This window comes from Chanodichthys erythropterus, unplaced genomic scaffold, assembly GCF_024489055.1.
Source record: "Chanodichthys erythropterus isolate Z2021 unplaced genomic scaffold, ASM2448905v1 ctg001380_np12, whole genome shotgun sequence".
Lineage (NCBI taxonomy): Eukaryota > Metazoa > Chordata > Actinopteri > Cypriniformes > Xenocyprididae > Chanodichthys > Chanodichthys erythropterus.
Window position 1 is genome coordinate 230337 of NW_027125670.1, and position 19693 is coordinate 250029.

Sequence of the window (19693 nt, forward strand, 5' to 3'; positions counted from 1 at the left end):
CTCTCCTTGACTATGATGAAAAAATATAAATATGAATATGAATTTTACACATATTTCATAAAACAGACAAGTCATATATCACAAGAAAGCGCTCATTCTCAGAAATCCGGCTATAATAGTTTATTTTAATGTTTTAACAACATCATTTGAACGATGTTCAAAAGAATCGTGTAATAAATATGATAAATGTGGAAAAAAGAAACACAAACGTCAATTTCTACCGCAATCAATGCTTCTCTAAGATAAAATCAGCCACAAACTCTATATCATATTTTACCTTATGATGTTTTCTTTCAAATGGGCCTAGTTTCACTTTTCTGTGAGCTTATATTGGTAAATAATCCACTGTTATGTCGCTGTTGTCAGAAACACAAAATGGGCACGAATGAAGATCACGCGATCTCCACACCATCATCAAAACAGCCTGGCTTCCTTCAGTGATGACGATGATGTACATATCAGGCATGTGTTCAAAGCTAAGGATCCTATTTGTCCAGGGACATGTCAATCAAACTTCTAATCCACTCAGATGACAAGATATTGACAAATCAATGGCCACGTACACACTGCAGCTAAATTCGGTTGTCAGTTCACCTTTTAGTGCTTAATCGCGTTCTGTACACACACAGTTCAGTAAAATACAGGAGTGACAACCGCATTCTACAACTGTATTAATTCACGAAAAATACAGGTAGTGACAACCGCATTTACAGACATTCTATGCAGTGTGTATCGAACTGAACAATCACAGGGAAAGCACAAGCCTATCCAAATGCTTTATGCTTAAATCACGATTCATATCTGCTCACTTTAATAACTCCATAAACCCGTTTGCTTTATGAGACGAGCTTAAACAACAAGCCCAAAAAGCTTATAATGAGTTACCATGGCAACACAGAATGAGTGCCGTGCGCTGTGTAAAACTGGCTATACAAGCATAAACAAAACACAACGCTGTTAGTGTGTTTATTTAAATTGGTGAAAATAACGAGTGTTTTGTCACTTTAATATTACTTTGGTCACGATAACGGATACCAAACATGAGAGACGGCAGAACGTTGCTATGGTTTCCAAGCTGTCAATCATCACATTTTCGAGAGCGAGTCGTGTTCCGTACACACATGTAACGATAATTTAGGGGATTCACTCCTGCATTTAAATGCGGTTGTCACCACTGAAACTTACAGTTTTTGTATTTGGCCATTGAGGCAGACAGGCGGGATCACATCGCAGCTTTACGCCTGTTTCACACATAATCCGTCTGCATAGCGTGTGCGGTCCGTATGCAGTGCGTATGTGTTGCTGAAGCAGGAAGCGGCCATTGTGCTTTCACACAGCACACATTTGCAGTGCATAATGTTATATTCATTACGTTTATACATTGACAGTTGCTGGAGTAGTTTAGTACACGTAAACATGACACAAAGATTTGAAAACTTACTGTCGACACCAACAGCCGACGAAACTGCTTCACATGCCTTTTCCTTCGCATTCAAATCTTTGTACAATAAATTCTGCGGGTCATACAGAATTGTATGTTTTTCCACCTCATCGATGAGACGAGTGTCATCCATGTCACCTTGTTTTTGAATTAGTGTTGTCAAAAGTACCGACTTCGGTACCTAGTCGGTACTGAAATTTTAAAAACGTGACGCTTTGAGCGCTGTTGTGCGGATTCGTAAACATCTCTGATTGGCCGTTGTTTTCACGGCTCATCGGATAGGCTTCAATGATCAACGCTGTAAAAACGTTGTAAATAGTCATCAATTAATCTCTTCACTAAGCGCTTACACAGATACACACGGGGGCGTTTGAAAGCAGGCGTCTATCGCGGATCGGTCCACTGTTAGACGCCTGCTTTCAATCGCTCGCGCTCCCACTTTCAAAACGCTTTCAAATTCAAACACTCCGTGTGCTTTCAAATGCTCCCACGCGCTGATCATTGTAGCCAATCACAGGCATATCCGATGAGCGCGTCAACACAATGGCCAATCAGAGATGTTTATGAATCCGCTCAACAGCGCTCAAAGCATCACGTTTTTAAAATTTCAGTACCGATAGGTACCGAAGTTGGTACTTTTGACAACACTATTTTGAATAGGTTGGTTTAGGTCCGCCTGTCACGTCATTGCCTGCTGGGATGCGAGTTTCCCTCCGTCGATGGGGAAAAACATATCTTGATCGCATTATGCAAGTAAACACTGTTCATTTTTTTAAAAATAAAATAATTGTTTGGAAACAACTGAACTGTGAACTTGAAATGTTTCCTTTTGGCATGAATATAGCTTAATATGGCGCTAAATCTTTAAAAAAAAAAAAAAAAAAATTCTTTATGTAATGTACTAAATGTACAAAGTAGTTTAAATGTGCATAATTTCCTTTTTTTTTTCAATTTAAAATAATTGACTCGGTACGTAAACGATCGCTGCACTGCTGCAGACGCCCGCTCCTGGAACGCAATGAACGCTCTAATCCGTTAACATGGGTGCGTAAAAAAAATACACAACGCATACGCACTGCAGACGGATTATGTGTGAAACAGGCGTTAGGCCGGGTTCACACTGCACGCGTGTGCAGCGCGGCTGCGACGCGGCTACCGGAGCTGATACTGCGCCGGTTCGCTAAAGATAGGCACCTCGCCTGTTTTTGACGGACGCCGCGTCCAAGACGCGCAGCTCAAATACAAAATAAAGTCAAAATAATCACCCTGAGTAAACTCCCGCTCATATTTCACTTCACTACGATGCCAGAAACTGACGAAAAGAGATTCGAAGTTGAAAAACTTGAAATTTCTTTGTTTTTGTTGTCCATAACTGGAATATTAAGTGTAAAATTATTATTAACTTCATCTGTATAGCTACAGCAAAATAAATTATGGCATAAGAATAATCACAATTAAACCTGACAATATATAACAATTTAGCCATTAAAAACATGAAAAAATCAACGAAAACAACGTCAGACAGGCAAATCTCGTGGTCTCGCGAATCCAGCCGCTTCGCTTCTGAAATGCTTCTGGTGTAAGTTGACACCGTTCAGAAGACGGAACAAAACCATGCCGGAGCCGTAACGCAACGCACACGCGTGCAGTGTAAACGAGGGGTTACACACGCGCGCGTGCTTCAGTTCCAGTTCATGAGCTGTTTGATGGAAGATTTGCGTGTGTATTCATAGTATTCTATGATAGTATTGTTTTGACTTCTAAAATGGGATTTCACGAGTTCACACTTACAAATAATCAGATAGTAAATAGTATGCATAGTATGCGTATTTGGCGTGCTGTCCGAGGAGAGGGCTCCGAGCTCGGTATTTTGGCCCGAACCCATGTCACCTGAAAGGAGAATAAAATGTGTAAAACGCTAAACAAAATCTCATTCTTTTATGCCATTTAGCATAGTACTTGTTTTGCATCTCAGAGATAAAGATGAAAATAAAGAAAATCAATAAATAATAAAATAAAGTGCTATACCATATAATAAAAATATTATGGTGATGATTTTGGTGGTAATGCAGTCTGTAAAACCTGTTTTTGCAAAGGACAATCCAAAGGACACTTGCATATGCTAAAATATCATTTTGCCTCCCTTCAGTTACATTTCAATAACTTCTGTTTTTTTTTTTTTTTTTTCTGGTACAAGTTGTTACCCATGGGAATCAAAGAAAACAATCAGCAGGTTCCTAGAGCAAACAGAACCTGATTTACAGATTTTCAAAAACAGGATTTTGAAAAAAAAAAAAAAAAAAAAAAATCACCTATTTTTTAAGTGCTTATTACAGTATTTTAAATGCATACAACGTTATTTCTGAAGTATTACAGTCTGATTTTGAGGGGTTTTCTTTACAATGACACCAATATTTTACATTTCTCTCACTGTATGTGTGAAGGGTGAACATTTAAACTTTGGTATGTCAAATCCAGGCAGAAATCTAAAAAATGCCTCAGAGTCGAAGAGGTTAAATGAAATTAAATTCGATTTGATTACATTTTGCTTATTCAGCAAGATTTACAGCAATTCTAAGAAGGCTAATTTGCGCATCAGCAGTAGGCTATGCTTAGCAAAAATCAATTCAATCTTATGGCGCTTTTTTCCACTGCATGGTACGGCTCGGTACGGCTCACTTAAACAGTACCACCTCGGTTGAGGTTCCAAGCGTGCCGTACCAATACTTAATGTGACATGTAAACTCTGCAGATCACTGAATGGTCAGAGAGAATCGTCACTATCAGCGTCATTGGATTTGTAACACGAGACACTAAACCCGCTAGATTTAAATAGTAACAGCCACTGTATTATCATTTGTTCGCACGGCTTTTTTTAAAAGTGTAAGTATATTTTTTTCTGCACAACAATAATTGAATCTAGATGACGGAATAAGTGCAATTCACCTTTATTCCACAAGGTGGCAATGTCTGATACACAATGCTGATGTGACGACTCATTCAGACAAAAAACGAAAAAATAAGAAAAACATGAAATGGCTCAGCGATTTACTGCAGAGCAAGTACTGAACGCAATAAAATATGACTGTAACTGTTACAGGATGAATCTGGTGAAGCTGTTAGCAATCGAAATATTTACACAGCATTTACAAATTGTCTACTTAAATTTAATTCAATATTTAAATATTTAAATACATTTTTCTAATTTTAACATTTTAATTAAAATGTCCCTTAAAGGTTCTCTAAGCGATCCTGGGCGAAGTAACTTCCTGTTGATGTTCGAAGTGTTGTCAAACAAAACAGAGGCTATCTAGACCCTGCTCCTCCTCCTCCTCCTCCTCCTCCTCCTCCTCCTCCTCCTCCTCCTCCCCCTCCCCCTCCGTGTTTCCTGAAATGAACGCACATTTAAAATCATTCTTGTCGGTTATTGGCTGGAGCATGTTTATTATGATTGCACCAGTTTGTTTTTATTGCCATTTTCGGAGCTTGTGGCGACTACAGAGACTGTGTTTTTTTACAGAATGTTCAGGGGACAGGCAGCTAACGAATAGTGAGGAGATGTTTGCTGTATGTGACAAAAAATGTTTTGGCCTAAAAACGCGTGACATCACTTAGAGCAACTTTAAATATGAAACTAAACTAAACCGCCAGTAGGTGGCAGCAAGTCACTGTCTTAATGAGTGAGTGAGTCAACCGATTTGTTCAAATGACTGATTCATTCAGGAACAAAGCTCGGATTCATTCGTTCTAAACGCGGATTCAGTCAGTATAATAAAAACATTTCTGTTGCACGGGGACTCTGTTCAGCTGTTCGCCATTGGCAAAATAAAGGGGAAAAAAACAATATTAACAATACTGTGTCTAAAATGTAACTCACATTGTTCATTTAGCAATAAGTTGAAGGAACATTGCATTTGTGCTGATTTGGGGAAACGGCACTTTTGCTTGTGTGATATTGTAAAACCACTACATCTTATAATATGATATAATGACAAAAACTCGTCAGGGCAAAAAATGCCCATGATCTTGAATTTTGAGGGCATAAATCTGCATGGATAGCTACATCACACTGAATAAGACGAGTAAAGAAAATGCGGTACTTAAAATAATCACCCTTTATTTAAATATATGAACTCAGAAAATCGCTGTTAACAGGTAAATATAACATTTCCCATTCCATGACTAGTAAAATAATCACAACTTACTCTCTGGCGTAATGGCGTAATCTGCAGGGTGACACGGAGGTGGGTAAAAAGGTTGGTGGTGTTGCCACCCTTCGCGCTGACTGTAGCTAGGGCTGTGTTCCAGTTCGTTTTTTAAATGCCCTTCCCTCGCTAAGTTCCCTCAGTCTCGTTGACTCGCTGTACGTCATTGCTTACGTTGCACGAGTGCCCACTACTGGCGGAACCCTTCCAATGGGCTGAACTGGAACATCCTAAGTCCTTGATCACTTGGAATCCGCAATGGAGCTGATTTATTATTTATTTTGTCCCCTTACAAAATTGTTTAATACAGAATTCTATATGTATATAGGTGTGTTTTAAATGTAAAAAAAAAAAAATTAATATATCATAGAGTTGATTGTGGTGGGGTAAATTAAACGCGATATGCAGTGACGTCATAATCGTGTTGCATTGTGGATTATGGAGCTGCCTGAAGTGTACATATGAAGTTGGTCAAAATCGAGGGAGCGAGGGTCTGTCCATGTAAACTTCCCTCGTCCACTTCACGAAGTGGAACGCACTTCAAAATGGCAGCAGGGATTCCTCCGAGGGGAAGTGCTATGGGAAGTTTGCGAGTGCATGTCTAAAACTGGAGTGGAACGCAGCCTAGGCAAATCCGTCTTCTTCTTGTTTGACAGGTGTCAGCGTTAAGGTGCAATACTGCCACCTGAGAGCTCAACCAGGTACTGGTGCTGGAGTATTTACATGTCATGATATCATAAGCATCCTATTCATTTTAAATATTGTGGTTATCGTCAATACTGGTATATTGTCACACCCTAAATTAACACAATATCGATATTTCATGCTTTGAATATCACAGTTATCGCCAATACCGGTATATTGTGACACCCCTTATTGCCACTTATACAAAATATGTATGGTTAAACTATGTAATGTTAGTTTTATATCATTAGCAACTATTAGTTAACTTTGTTTGTTTTTTATGTTAAATGAAACGTTAACTGTGAAAATATATACTTTCATATTTATACATTTACTCTGTATTTAAGCTGCATTTAAGTCTAAATATAAAGTACAGTAGTTTAGGATTTAATCATCTGCACTCCATCTCAGAGACAAATATTGTATTTATGAAAAACTGACGTTTTGGACCTCATATATAGTCAGACATAGCCTTGAGTCCAATTTGGGGTGCTCTATGTTAAATTAATTTGCGTGTTATTCAGGAACAGGGATTGAGTTAGAGACTAATCATACATTATAATATTTTCTTTTTAACAAATTTTTATATTTCTTTTGCATGATAAGTTTTACATAATACACAACACTGTTAATCTAAATAAATTCAAAGAAAATGCGTTACCACTTTCAAATTAGATTTGATTTGTTACTTTATTGGTGGGTTTAAGGTGTAGGGACATGCCCCACTAAAACATTTTTTATATATATATTTTATATAATTTTTATTTTATTTCAGTTAGGTCTAAAGTAATTAAAATGTATTTTAGTTTAGTGTCAGTTTTTCCAATAACATAATTTATTATTTTTTATTTAAGTTCATGAAAATATATATTTTTTTAATTTAGTTTTTGTCTTCATTTTCATTTTAGTTTAAGGGTTATCTATTTTGTCTTCATCATTAGTTTCTAAAAGATCCTTATAATGGACAGAGTTTGGGAGAGTATGTGAGAGAGCGTGTATTGACCACCAAGGTTAAATCTGGACAAAGCTCAGGAAAGCTAGACAGTATGGGAAAATTGCTTTGTGTCTTTCCACTTCCTGTCTTTGTTTTTAAGTAGTTCTTTCCTGATGGACACACAAGCATCAGAAAATGATTTACTTAAAAAGTAAACTTTCATAGCAGCATAACAATTCCATTATCGTATGATGAACATAAAATATTCATCATTAGAGCTACCGAGTTTAGAACCACAATAACACCATAGAAAAAACACTCCATGCTTCATGTAATTTTACAATTCACAACCATGAAAAAAATCTTGTAGTCATTGCCATTATGCTGCCACTGCAATTATACTGTGTATAATGGTGTCAATATTATGTATAACATGAATGCTGGTTTACAAGGAAATTGTGACCAAATGAAGTTATCTTCACTGGAAATTAGGGTTGCCCCCTAATAGTCAGCTAATCACTAGTCGACTAGAAGAAAATTAGTCAATCAAAATTTTATTAGTCGGTTAGTCGCAGAAAAAAAAAAAAAAAAACACTTGTGGTGAAGTCACGCAGTCCGTGAGGGAAATATCGTTAATGGCGGGTCCTTGTGGTAATTACAACATGTTCTCCAACCGTATTGGCCTATAAAGGTCGTTTGTCACTTCCCTGAAATACGACCCATAGGAGCGTTACTAAAGTTGCACCCCTATCGACAACAGGACACTTTCATTTTAATGTATTGTTCCCTTTTATCTGCGTCAGATTTAGGGTTTCGCGTAGCTCAACTGGTAGAGCATTGCAATATATAACAGTTTGCAATCATGTGATCATGCGATCGTGGGTTCGATCCCAGAGAAAGCATGTGCTCTTAAAGTGTATATATGCACTATTAATCACTAAGGGTAGGTTTAGGGGTGGGGTTGGTGTAGTCGTTCATAAATAAAATATTTTTGCAAAATGGAAATAGGACAAATGGTGTAAAAAGTCCACACATTGCATTTAAATGAACACGCATTTTGATTGGTAAAGAAGGTCATACGTCATTTCATGATGACAGACGTAACACGACACTGTCATTATTTTTACGCCAGCTAGAGGGCGCATGACTTTAAAACATAAATATAGGTCGTAATGCTTAAAGGTACAATATGTAAAATTTTTGCAGTAAAATAGCCACTAGGCTAGTGTTATATATTTTGTCCAGCTGATTACTAACAATATCTCTAATGTTTTCAACTACTTGTAAATCATGAGAAAATTCCCATTCTAAACAGTGACAGGGGGCAGTGCAGTCGCCTGTCAATGACGTCAGTTACCCTTTGTTATTGCCTTTACTGACGTAGAAACCACAACAGTGCCGTGGACAAATGCGGAAGTAGTGTCTAGCGTCCAGCAAACCACTAGCTTGCTTCAAGCAGTTCCTTATTTACTTCTTGCACGTTTTATGGTGGATTGTGTTACTTATTTATGGAACATAATTACTGTTTACCATCTGCCGCTGGTTCTGTCGACAAGGACATCTCCCGTAAACTCATGACTGGAAAAGCGGAAGCGGCGCTGGCGACTGTGTCATAATAAAATTCCCGCTGCTCGTGAGGCGTGTGTTGATCAATCGCTCCAGCTCCTCGTTCAGCTCCCGCAACACTCGGTCCTGCTCTGCTTCATACTACAGTAACGTTACTGGAGTTCTTCCAGACTCCAATCCCTATTGTTTTGCACCGTCCGTTGAGATGGAGACCACATGTCCCAAGTTTCCGCTCTAAAACTTGGCGTCATCAAACTACGCCTTTGTTTTGAATAGGCTTCTAGCGACCTCTAGCGGAAAAAAATATCACAAATTGTACCTTTAAAAACGACCTATAGGGTTGTTTTTTTTTTTTTTTTTTTTTTTTCGAGGACAGTCTCAGTAATTACAGTATGCTGGCCAGAAAACCCAGACATTCGCCTATCATCCATCGACCTCAAATATGGCTTATCATTTGAAACATGCAAGTAATAGCAACTTTACATGGCTGCTCACTCTAACGTTAACCTATATAAATGTGCACTGTTATTAGTTGCATATCCAAGTTTGTGTGGAATGTGAAAGCTACAGTATAGCACGCTTACTGCAAGACATGGAGGTGCATGATCACTTGCATTTTTTCTGATAACAGCAGAAACAACTTAAAATATATATATATATATATATATATATATATATATATATATATATATATATATATATATATATATATTTAAGTTTTTTATGTGATTTTTGGTCATACAGATAAGAGTTCATAATACAACATTTAAAACTGGAATGGTGATGATACGCGGGGCAACTTTTTGAGCAATGTTGCTTGGGCACTTTCCCATTTGAGAATAAGCAACAAATTTCTATCTGGATACTTTAGATTGGTCGTGGGCAATTTTTTGAGATCCTCCAATCAGAATGCTAGCAGCCAATCATGTGACCTACTTGGAGCTTTCAGAAATAAATTCAAACAAGGCCTCTCAGCGGGTTTTATTTGAAATCGAGTTGTGTTGCACCACTTAATTTTAAACACAGATTAACTATGCAGAAATACCGTTAGAATGAAAGGGCTGATCAAGCAGCATAGGCTTTTCATCCTTAGTGCTACCCACCCTTAAAGTGCCTTAATGTACTAAAACAGTGATATTAAAAGATCAAATTCAGTTTAACCCTTTTTGATGATGCGTACTATACACAGACGAACAGATGAGCCCAGAATATTAACGCAATGTGTTTTCTTCATAATGGTTTTCAATGGAAAAAACACTTAATGAGAAACCTTGTGTTGCATTAATATTCTGTGTTAATTTGTTTGCCTGTACAAAGTATGCATAATCAATAATAATAATAATAATAATATATATATATATTTATATATATATTATATTATATATTTATATTTATATTATATTTATATATATATATATGGTCTTTAACACTGTCTTACTACATTAGACCTGGTACAACAAACCTGGTAAAAATGACTGGTGATAAAAAAAAAAGCCTTGTTTTGCTTGCCAGGGGGGCGTTCCCCTAAGGGCGTGACGTTACGTGAAAACTATCAATTGTGACGCAAGAGCACATCCATGTAATGCGCGAGTGCGAATCTCTCCGCTCGCACAGGATTTCTTTTTTAGAACTGTTTTCTGTGCACTCGCGAATCTCTCTGTGCTTTCACACTAAAAATTAATTCGCCCTCTGGATTAAATGCTGTCAAAAGTTATCAATCAGCAGGGATGGGCAGTATTTATGATAGATGTATTTCAAATACGTATTTCAAATACAAAATATTTTTTCGTAACTTGTATTTGATAGGGTTGATGAAAATGGCTTCGTATTTTATATCAAAATACTTTAGTATTTTGTATTTTTGTATTTTTAAAATACTGTAAAATACTTTGTAAGAAGTTTTCATGATGATATCATAAAATTGCAGCCTCTGATTGGTGCTTACTCAATAGTTTGCAGAGACTTGTTGAGATCAGAACAGAAAATTGATCCATATGGAAGAAGGTGGTCAAGAAACGTGCCGGCTGCCAGCTTTCCATCAATTTTTTGCATAAATTGCTATAATTTTTAACAGTTCATGTTAAGTTTTGGTGTTCGTTTTGGTAGCCTAGGCTAAATAGTATACCAATTTACATAATGTTGAAAACAATTATACTGAGCAGCAGCCCCTCCTATATTTATGATTAACAATCAAATGATTAATTAGTTAGAAACTAGTTGCTATGAATACAGGAGCCATCAGTTGTCCTCTTATAAATGACTTGTTTGTCATTGAGTCAGTGTTGCTGATGCAAAGTAGGCCCTTCGTTACCAGACACCAAGTAACTAAATTAGGATACAAATTAAAACAACAGAGGTTGCAACCAAAGTGCTGTACAGAAAAATTAAAACAAAATTAAAACACACACAAAAAAAGAATAAACACACTGGATCAAAAACCTTGAGGACAATCGAAAAATTCACACCCTCAGTTAAAACAAAGAATACAAATAAGTTTTTAAAGAGGACTTAAAAATAGAAACAGAAGGGGAAGATATAATATTGAGAGAGACTGTTCCAGAGTCGAGGAGTAGCCTATGTAATTTACATATAACATTGTCATTTTGCATATTACATTTCAAAATGAATATTGCTACACATAAGCTTCCATAGCCACCGAGTAAGCCCGATCACCTTTAGTTTTGTAATGTGAGTGAGGAACAGAAAGAAGAAATTGATTGGATGGGCATAAAGATCTTGGGGCATTGTACGTGAAAAGAAAATCACTGATATAATGAGGAGCAAGTCCATGTAAAGCTTAAAGCTTCAAATCAATCCAGGATTTAACCGGTAGCCAATGGAGGGAGGCAAGCACAGGAGTAATGTGTTGATGCTTTTTAGTGCCAGTCAAAAGCTTGGCCGCCGCATTTTGGACCATTTGCAGTTGATTGACAGTTGAAATAGGCAAACCCCGGTATAGAGAGTTACAGTAGTCCAACTTTGAAGTAACAGTTTCAAGGCTTTCTTAGAAAGCATCACCTTAATTTTAGCAATAGATTTTAGCTGAAAGAAACTGCTTTTTAAAATAGTGCTTATCAAAACTCATATTGGAATAAAAAAATGACACCAAGATTTTTGTCACAGTCGTGAACATTAACAGAAAGAGAACCAAGCTGACTGACTATGTCAAGTGTCTTAAATGTGTGTTAAGTTAACAAAACGTTAAGAAACGTAACATTTAAATGATCATTTTTCCTTGAACATGTTAAACATATCTTATCATTTTTGTAATACATTTTAATTTTGCAATTTATAAAATATTAAAATATTTTTAAATCATATGTTAAGGAATGTAGGAAATAGCAAATGTACATTATATTATTGAATTTGAATAATCATTTTGCACCAAACGTTGTACATTTGGTATGGAAAATGTAAACTTAAATACAGAAATGCATTGCCATTTTGCGTATTGAATTGCCATTTTGCATATTAAATTTCAAACTGAATATTGCTACCCAAATGCTTCCATATTTAACTAGGTTAGGTAACATTTATCTAGGAACCTCAAAGCAGTTATATTTTGTGCAACTTCATATTGATAATCAAGTTGATGTCATTTGTAGAGTAGGTATGGCCAAAACAATTACTTAAACCCAGTGTCACGACCGTCAGTGAGAGTGCCCGAATTAGCCACTTGAGGGCACTCCATCCTGGACTGTTTTCACCCCATTGACTACACTACCCATAACGCACTGCCGGACTCATTATCCCTTTATCACATCATTACACCCAGCTGTCATGTATTTTGTAATCAGTGTCTGTCTATTTATACCCTGTCTGTTTCTGTTCACATCCTGGAGTTTTCAGTTCACATTCCCTGGTCTGTGTTTTTTTCCTGTTCCCGTGTTTTGTTCTTGTTTTTTGATGGACTGATTTCCTGGCTTTTGACCCATGCTTGTTTGTGGACTACGATTTTGGATTACCCTAAATAAATTACCTGCAATTGGATCTGTCTCTCGTCTCCGTGTTTGCACCCGTGACAGAAAACTCCAGCATCTAAGGATCCAGCAGGATGGGGATCCACATCACTCCTCCTACCACTGTGAGGGAACGGATGGCTCGCCTGATCAATCTAACCACCCTGCGGCAACAGGGTCATCAAGTCGGTGGATTGGCACAAATGTTTTGGACCCTGGCGGCAGGGCTAGGTTACCATGATGCGTGTCTGATTGACCTTTTCAACGGTTGTCTGGATGACTCGTTGCCGTCGAGGGAGATAGATGGATTGGGTGACATGGATTTTTGGGGGTTCGTCTACTACCTCGAAGATCGGGGTAGGGGGACCTCACCCAATCTACCAGGCAGTGTACATGCTTCAGCCCATGAATCCGTTCCAGAAGTCACAGGGAAGGTAGGCACTGAGCTTCTTCTTAACCCTGGTAAAAGGAGGAGGAGAAGGAGGAAGGTTCCCTCCTTCCCCCAAGGTCCAGAGCCCGCTCCAGTCAGTGAGTCCGCTTCAGCCAGTGAGTCCACTCCAGAGCCCGCTCCAGCCAGTGAGTCCACTCCAGAGCCCGTTCCAGTCAGTGAGTCCACTCTAGTCAGTGAGTCCACTCCAGAGCCCGCTCCAGTTAGTGAGTCCACTCTAGTCAGTGAGTCCACTCCAGAGCCCGCTCCAGTCAGTGAGTCCACTCCAGAGCCCGCTCCAGTCAGTGAGTCCACTCCAGAGCCCGCTCCAGTCAGTGAGTCCACTCCAGAGCCCGCTCCAGTCAGTGAGTCCACTCCAGAGCCCGCTCCAGTCAGTGAGTCCACTCCAGAGCCCGCTCCAGTCAGTGAGTCCACTCCAGAGCCCGTTCCAGTCAGTAAGTCCACTCCAGTCAGTGAGTCCACTCCAGAGCCCGCTCCAGTCAGTGAGTCCACTCCAGAGCCTGCTCCAATCAGTGAGTCCACTCCAGAGCCCGCTCCAGTCAGTGAATCCACTCCAGAGCCCGCTCCAGTCAGTGAGTCCACTCCAGAGCCCGTTCCAGTCAGTAAGTCCACTTCAGTCAGTGAGTCCACTCCAGAGCCCGCTCCAGTCAGTGAGTCCACTCCAGAGCCCGCTCCAGTCAGTGAGTCCACTCCAGAGCCCGTTCCAGTCAGTAAGTCCACTCCAGTCAGTGAGTCCACTCCAGAGCCCGCTCCAGTCAGTGAGTCCACTCCAGAGCCTGCTCCAATCAGTGAGTCCACTCCAGAGCCCGCTCCAGTCAGTGAATCCACTCCAGAGCCCGCTCCAGTCAGTGAGTCCACTCCAGAGCCCGTTCCAGTCAGTAAGTCCACTTCAGTCAGTGAGTCCACTCCAGAGCCCGCTCCAGTCAGTGAGTCCACTCCAGAGCCCGCTCCAGTCAGTGAGTCCACTCTAGAGCCCGCTCCAGTCAGTGAGTTCACTCCAGAGTCCGCTCCAGTCAGTGAGCCCGCTCCAGCCAGTGAGTCCGCTACAGAGCCCGCTCCAGCCAGTGAGTCCGCTACAGAGCCCGCTCCAGCCAGTGAGTCCGCTACAGAGCCCGCTCCAGCTAGTGAGTCCGCTACAGAGCCCGCTCCAGCCAGTGAGTCCGCTACAGAGCCCGCTCCAGCCAGTGAGTCCGCTCCAGAGCCCGCTCCAGCCAGTGAGTCCGCTCCAGAGCCTGCTCCAGCCAGTGAGTCCGCTCCAGAGCCCGCTCCAGCCAGTGAGTCCGCTCCAGAGCCCGCTCCAGCCAGTGAGTCCGCTCCAGAGCCCGCTCCAGCCAGTGAGTCCGCTCCAGAGCCCGCTCCAGCCAGTGAGTCCGCTCCAGAGCCCGCTCCAGCCAGTGAGTCCGCTCCAGAGCCCGCTCCAGCCAGTGAGTCCGCTCCAGAGCCCGCTCCAGCCAGTGAGTCCGCTCCAAAGCCCGCTCCAGCCAGTGAGTCCGCTCCAGAGCCCGCTCCAGCCAGTGAGTCCGCTCCAGAGCCCGCTCCAGCCAGTGAGTCCACTCCAGAGCCCGCTCCAGCCAATGAGCCCGCTCTAACCAGTGAGCCTGCTCCAGAGCCCGCTCCGGTCAGTAAGTCCGCTCCAGCCAGTGAGTCCATTTTGGGTGAGCCACTGCCTCACCCTCATAAGCGGAGGAGAAGGAGGAAAGGGGCTTCCTCCGTCCTACAAGGCCTGGAGACCACTCTAGTGGCTGTTCGTGGGTTCTCCAAGCACCTTGCCCTGCCGGCGCCAACGAAGCGCCTTGCTCTGCCGGCGCCAACGAAGCGCCTTGCCCTGCCGCCGCTGCCCGAGCAGCCCGAGCCGGCTGCCGTCCCAGGGCAGCCCGAGCATGCTCCAGCTTGAGCACGTTGCCGTCCCTGAGCAGCTCCAGTCTGAACACGTTGCCGTCCCAGAGCAGTTCCAGTCCGAGCCCGCTGCCGTCCCTGAGTCCTCCGCTCTCCCTGATACGGCCACGGAGGCCGTCACCGAGCTGTCCGCTCTCCCTGATACGGCCACGGAGGCCGTCACCGAGCTGTCCGCTCTCCCTGATACGGCCACGGAGGCCGTCACCCAGCTGGCCGCTCTCCCTGATACGGCCACGGAGGCCGTCACCGAGCTGCTCGTTCTCCCTGATATGGCCACGGAGGCCGTCACCGAGCTGGCCGCTCTCCCTGATACGGCCACGGAGGCCGTCACCGGAGCTGCTCGTTCTCCCTGATACGGCCACGAAGCACCCTTGGCCAGCCCTGTCGCCGCCGTCCAAGCCTACTGCCCTGCCGCCGCCGTCCAAGCCTACTGCCCCGCTGCCGTCCAAGCCTACTGCCCCGCTGCCGTCCAAGCCTACTGCCCTGCCCCCCTCCAAACCTACTGCCCTGCCGCCGTCCAAGCCTTCTGCCCTGCCGCCACCGCCCAGATCTTCTGTCCTGCCACCGTCGTCCAGGCTTCCTGCCCTGCTGCCACTGCCCCGGCCGTTGGAACCGTTGGAACCCGCCTGGTCAGTTCCGCCAGCACCGCCCTGGCACTCAGCCAGGATTCCAGAGGTGCTGGCACCAGCCTGGTCAGTTCCTCCAGCACCACCCTGGCACCCAGCCAGGACTCTAGAACCACTGGAACCAGCCTGGTCAGTTCCTCCAGCACCTCCCTGGCTATCAGTTTGGGACCCTGGATCTGGCCCGCCATCCCTCCCCCTGATCCTCCTCCTGTCCACCTCCCTCCTGAGTTGCTGGTGTTTTTGTTTTTGTTTTTTTGTTTTTTTGTTTTCTGGTGGAGCGTCTGGTAGCCGCTCCTTTGAGGGGGGCTAATGTCACGACCGTCAGTGAGAGTGCCCGAATTAGCCACTTGAGGGCACTCCATCCTGGACTGTTTTCACCCCATTGACTACACTACCCATAACGCACTGCCGGACTCATTATCCCTTTATCACATCATTACACCCAGCTGTCATGTATTTTGTAATCAGTGTCTGTCTATTTATACCCTGTCTGTTTCTGTTCACATCCTGGAGTTTTCAGTTCACATTCCCTTGTCTGTGTTTTTTTCCTGTTCCCGTGTTTTGTTCTTGTGTTTTGATGGACTGATTTCCTGGTTTTTGACCCATGCTTGTTTGTGGACTACGATTTTGGATTACCCTAAATAAATTACCTGCAATTGGATCTGTCTCTCGTCTCCGTGTTTGCACCCGTGACACCCAGATGCCTCCAGCTCCTTAAGTCCTGCACTGATCAACCAATTATTTCCATGAATTTTGTGTTCATAAATAAGGATTTGTAAATGTGTATGTCTATATAGTTCCCTTTGAAGGGAACTCTCGCTGCGTAGTCGCTATGGGAATGCCTCTGCATGATTGCGTCATGAAGCACTTATGAAATCAGACCAGCGAGGTGACGGAACATCATACCAGGAACTATAAAGCCTACCCGAAAATCACTCTCATTCAGCTTTTGTGGCTTCAGCAAGCATTACATGTGAAATCGTTTGTCCTATTTATTGTTGTCTGTCTACCAACATTATATTATGGCGAGCAAACAGCATTTCAGTAAGTGTGTTTTTCCATGCATTTTGGGCATAGATGCACACCAGATGTGTTGTTTGTTTGGAAGTGCAGCATGCCCAGGCAGCTTTTGAGGAAGCTGCTTGCTTGTGAGCATTGTGATTTTATTCATGAGGCTGCACTCTCGTTGAGCCCTCTTTGAGGAGGGTGGCAAAATTAATTCGCAACATTAATCTAACAGAGGGTTTTTGAGTCGGGCACTGCTTTATCTCAGCCCACACCTGTTGGATTTAATGTCTCTTTTGGAGTTAGGAAGCACGCGCTGCGGTTTCTTCCACTCCAGTTGAGATAGCTGCACTGATGACATCTAGTTCTGAGGAGTTGGATGTTATAAGTGTAGAAACAAGTTAAGCTGAAGACTCGCCACTTCAGTTTTCTTGTTAGTGAGGAGTTCGTGGAGGTGTTCACTCGTGCTTGATTTTAATATCAAAATCAACCGAGAAACAAGAGCTGCAAGTCAAAGACAATTTAGATTAAATTTTTCCATCTAGGTAAGCTCAACCTCCATATCGTGGCTTACCGTTTTTTCCGACTTACACACTGAAGTGTCGGGGCGTGGAATAAGCCTTTCTCATACCATATATTTTACATCAGGTGATGTGTGGGTATGAGAAAGCACGGTTATGGTGGCTGCTGGGTGGACAGTCAAGGCTGGTTACGAACTTCTCACACAGACAGCATCAGACAGAGCGTTGCTACCCGTACTTCCCCTCCAAGAAGCTGGGAGGCGGGGCAATGCTAGCAGACGAAGTCCTCGAAAAGGCAAGACGGATCTGAGGATCGTCATTTCTGCTAAGAGCTTCGCCGGAACTGAAGCCAGACAGCGTTAACCTCTTCATACGGTGCCTGTCTGCCTTTCGGTGCCCCCACAGGGTATTGTGCTGGTCGCACAAAACACACCAGGTCCCAACCTCGAGAGGCTGGTTCCCTGAGTGCGCTGATTCAGGGCATTGTGCTGGCTGCCCAAAACACATTAGGAGCCAGTCTCGAGAGGCTGGTTCCCTAAAAAAAAAAAAAAAAAAAGCCCTCCGGAGTCAAATGGCATTCACCTCTCTTAACCCTCTGGAGTCTGAGGCTTGGCTTGGGGCTTGGAGAAGTTTTGACATGCCCTGACATTTGTGCTTTTTTCAGTTGTTCATAAACATATAAATGACAAAAGTGTCATTACACTGTATTCAGCAAGAACTAGGCTACAATAATATGTGAGGAACATGTATGTACATGTTTGTGTTTTTTAAGGAATAACATTTATGCATGGTTATTGAAAAAACAAAAAACTTAAGTCACTGAAATAAGGCCAAAAAAAGTATAGTAAATCTGTGTTCACAAGACTTTTGGGTATTGGAGGTTGTAGATTAGAGTTTTTGCTTCAAAATTATGTAAAAATTATGCTGCCTACTCGTTCATATAAAACAATATATTGATTTAGTTTTTGTAAGACACTTTTTGCCAAGAAACACAGTATGCGAGGAGGCGTGAATCACCACTGAATAATGGCCCATTCTCACCTGAGAAGACAAAAGAATTGGATAGTAATGAGCTGAAATGACTTGCATATTAATGAGGCATTTCAGTCAAGTAGGCTGTGAAAAAAACCTTCTGTAATGTCTCAAGCTCATTATGATATATGAAACATACAGAAAAATATTATTACAATATAAAGTAATGGTTTTATATTATACTTTAAAATATAATGTATTTCTGTGATGCAAAGAGTCTGAATATAGGCTTTTAGTTTAAAAGCATGCACATTTGGAAAAATATTGGATTCTCATGTGCTTATGTAAATTTTCTATACAGAGGAGTTATATTTATTTAATATTTATTTAATATTCACTGTCATTACTATGAGCGCTGGTGTTTTCAATTCATCCTTGAAGTCGGAGGGCGCTCTGTGCATTTTTAGTCCACAAATTCATCTAAAAGAAGAAGAGGCTATTCCATGAATGGAGTTTCCAATACATACTGCAGCCGGAGGGTGCTAAAGAAACAAAAACTCATCTAAAATTCATCTATAGAAGAAAAGTAAACAGGAACTAACTGCATGTCTTTTAGAGATCGCTAACCATGACTTTTCCATCCAGATAAACACTTTTCAAGACAATAAATACACGATTGAGACGATGAATGCATGTATTGCCTCTGAATTTGCGTCTGAATAGCGCTGGCTCCGTGGGTGTGGCCGCATTAGCGGATAATGAGCTGAAACACGGATTTCTGACATGGCTCTCTTTTCATACAGATTACATAAACACAGAAGGTTTGTTTTCGATTTGACTTACATGATTTAAAACCTGACATCTTAACGTTTTTTTAGACATAAGTTTAATTTTTCTGTGATTAGTATTCACTAAGTTACAGTTCATTTTCTGAGAACTATCAGATTGGACTTCGTTCAGAGGGAGAGGAGAGATCACGCGTCATGTTTTCTTTATTTTACAAAAAGCACAACATTTTGTTTTTACTTTGAGTGTATATAAATAAAAGAAGATATTCTATAGTTTCAATTGATATATTACTTGTGTCTCTATGACAAAAAATGACGGAGTATTTTAAGTCTGTTTTGCTGCAATGTGAAAAAAAACCTGCAAAACGCGCCAGCGCGTTTTCAGACCTCAGAGTGTTAACGGTGCCCGTCTGTCTTCGGTGCCCTCAGGGGGGTGCTCTGCCAATCCCGCCGCAATGCCGGGATGCACTGGTTCACTGCGTGTCACCCGAGGGTGGCGCGAGCCCTCTAGTGCAGCCAAGCCAGTTGTTCCCTGCCGGGGTTTCACTTCAGGGAACTGTGCTGGCTGCCAATAATTTACCAGAGGCCAGCCTCGAGAGGCTGGTACCCTCAGTAGATTTCCTGACAGAGTGAAGTCTGTCATTTATA

At 41.9% G+C, this 19693-nt stretch overlaps 1 long non-coding RNA gene across 2 annotated transcripts in view; it reads right to left on the reverse strand.

The window, feature by feature from the left end:
• LOC137016396 (uncharacterized) overlaps window positions 1-19693 on the reverse strand; it is a 144894-nt gene that overhangs the window by 95675 nt on the left and 29526 nt on the right. The window contains exon 1 of one of the 2 annotated variants that reach the window (XR_010894157.1): window positions 278-342. The exons of the other annotated variant lie outside the window; for it this stretch is intronic. This is a non-coding gene — a long non-coding RNA (uncharacterized lncRNA). Of the gene's footprint in view, window positions 1-277; window positions 343-19693 lie in introns of those variants that run through there. 2 annotated transcript variants of the gene reach the window in all.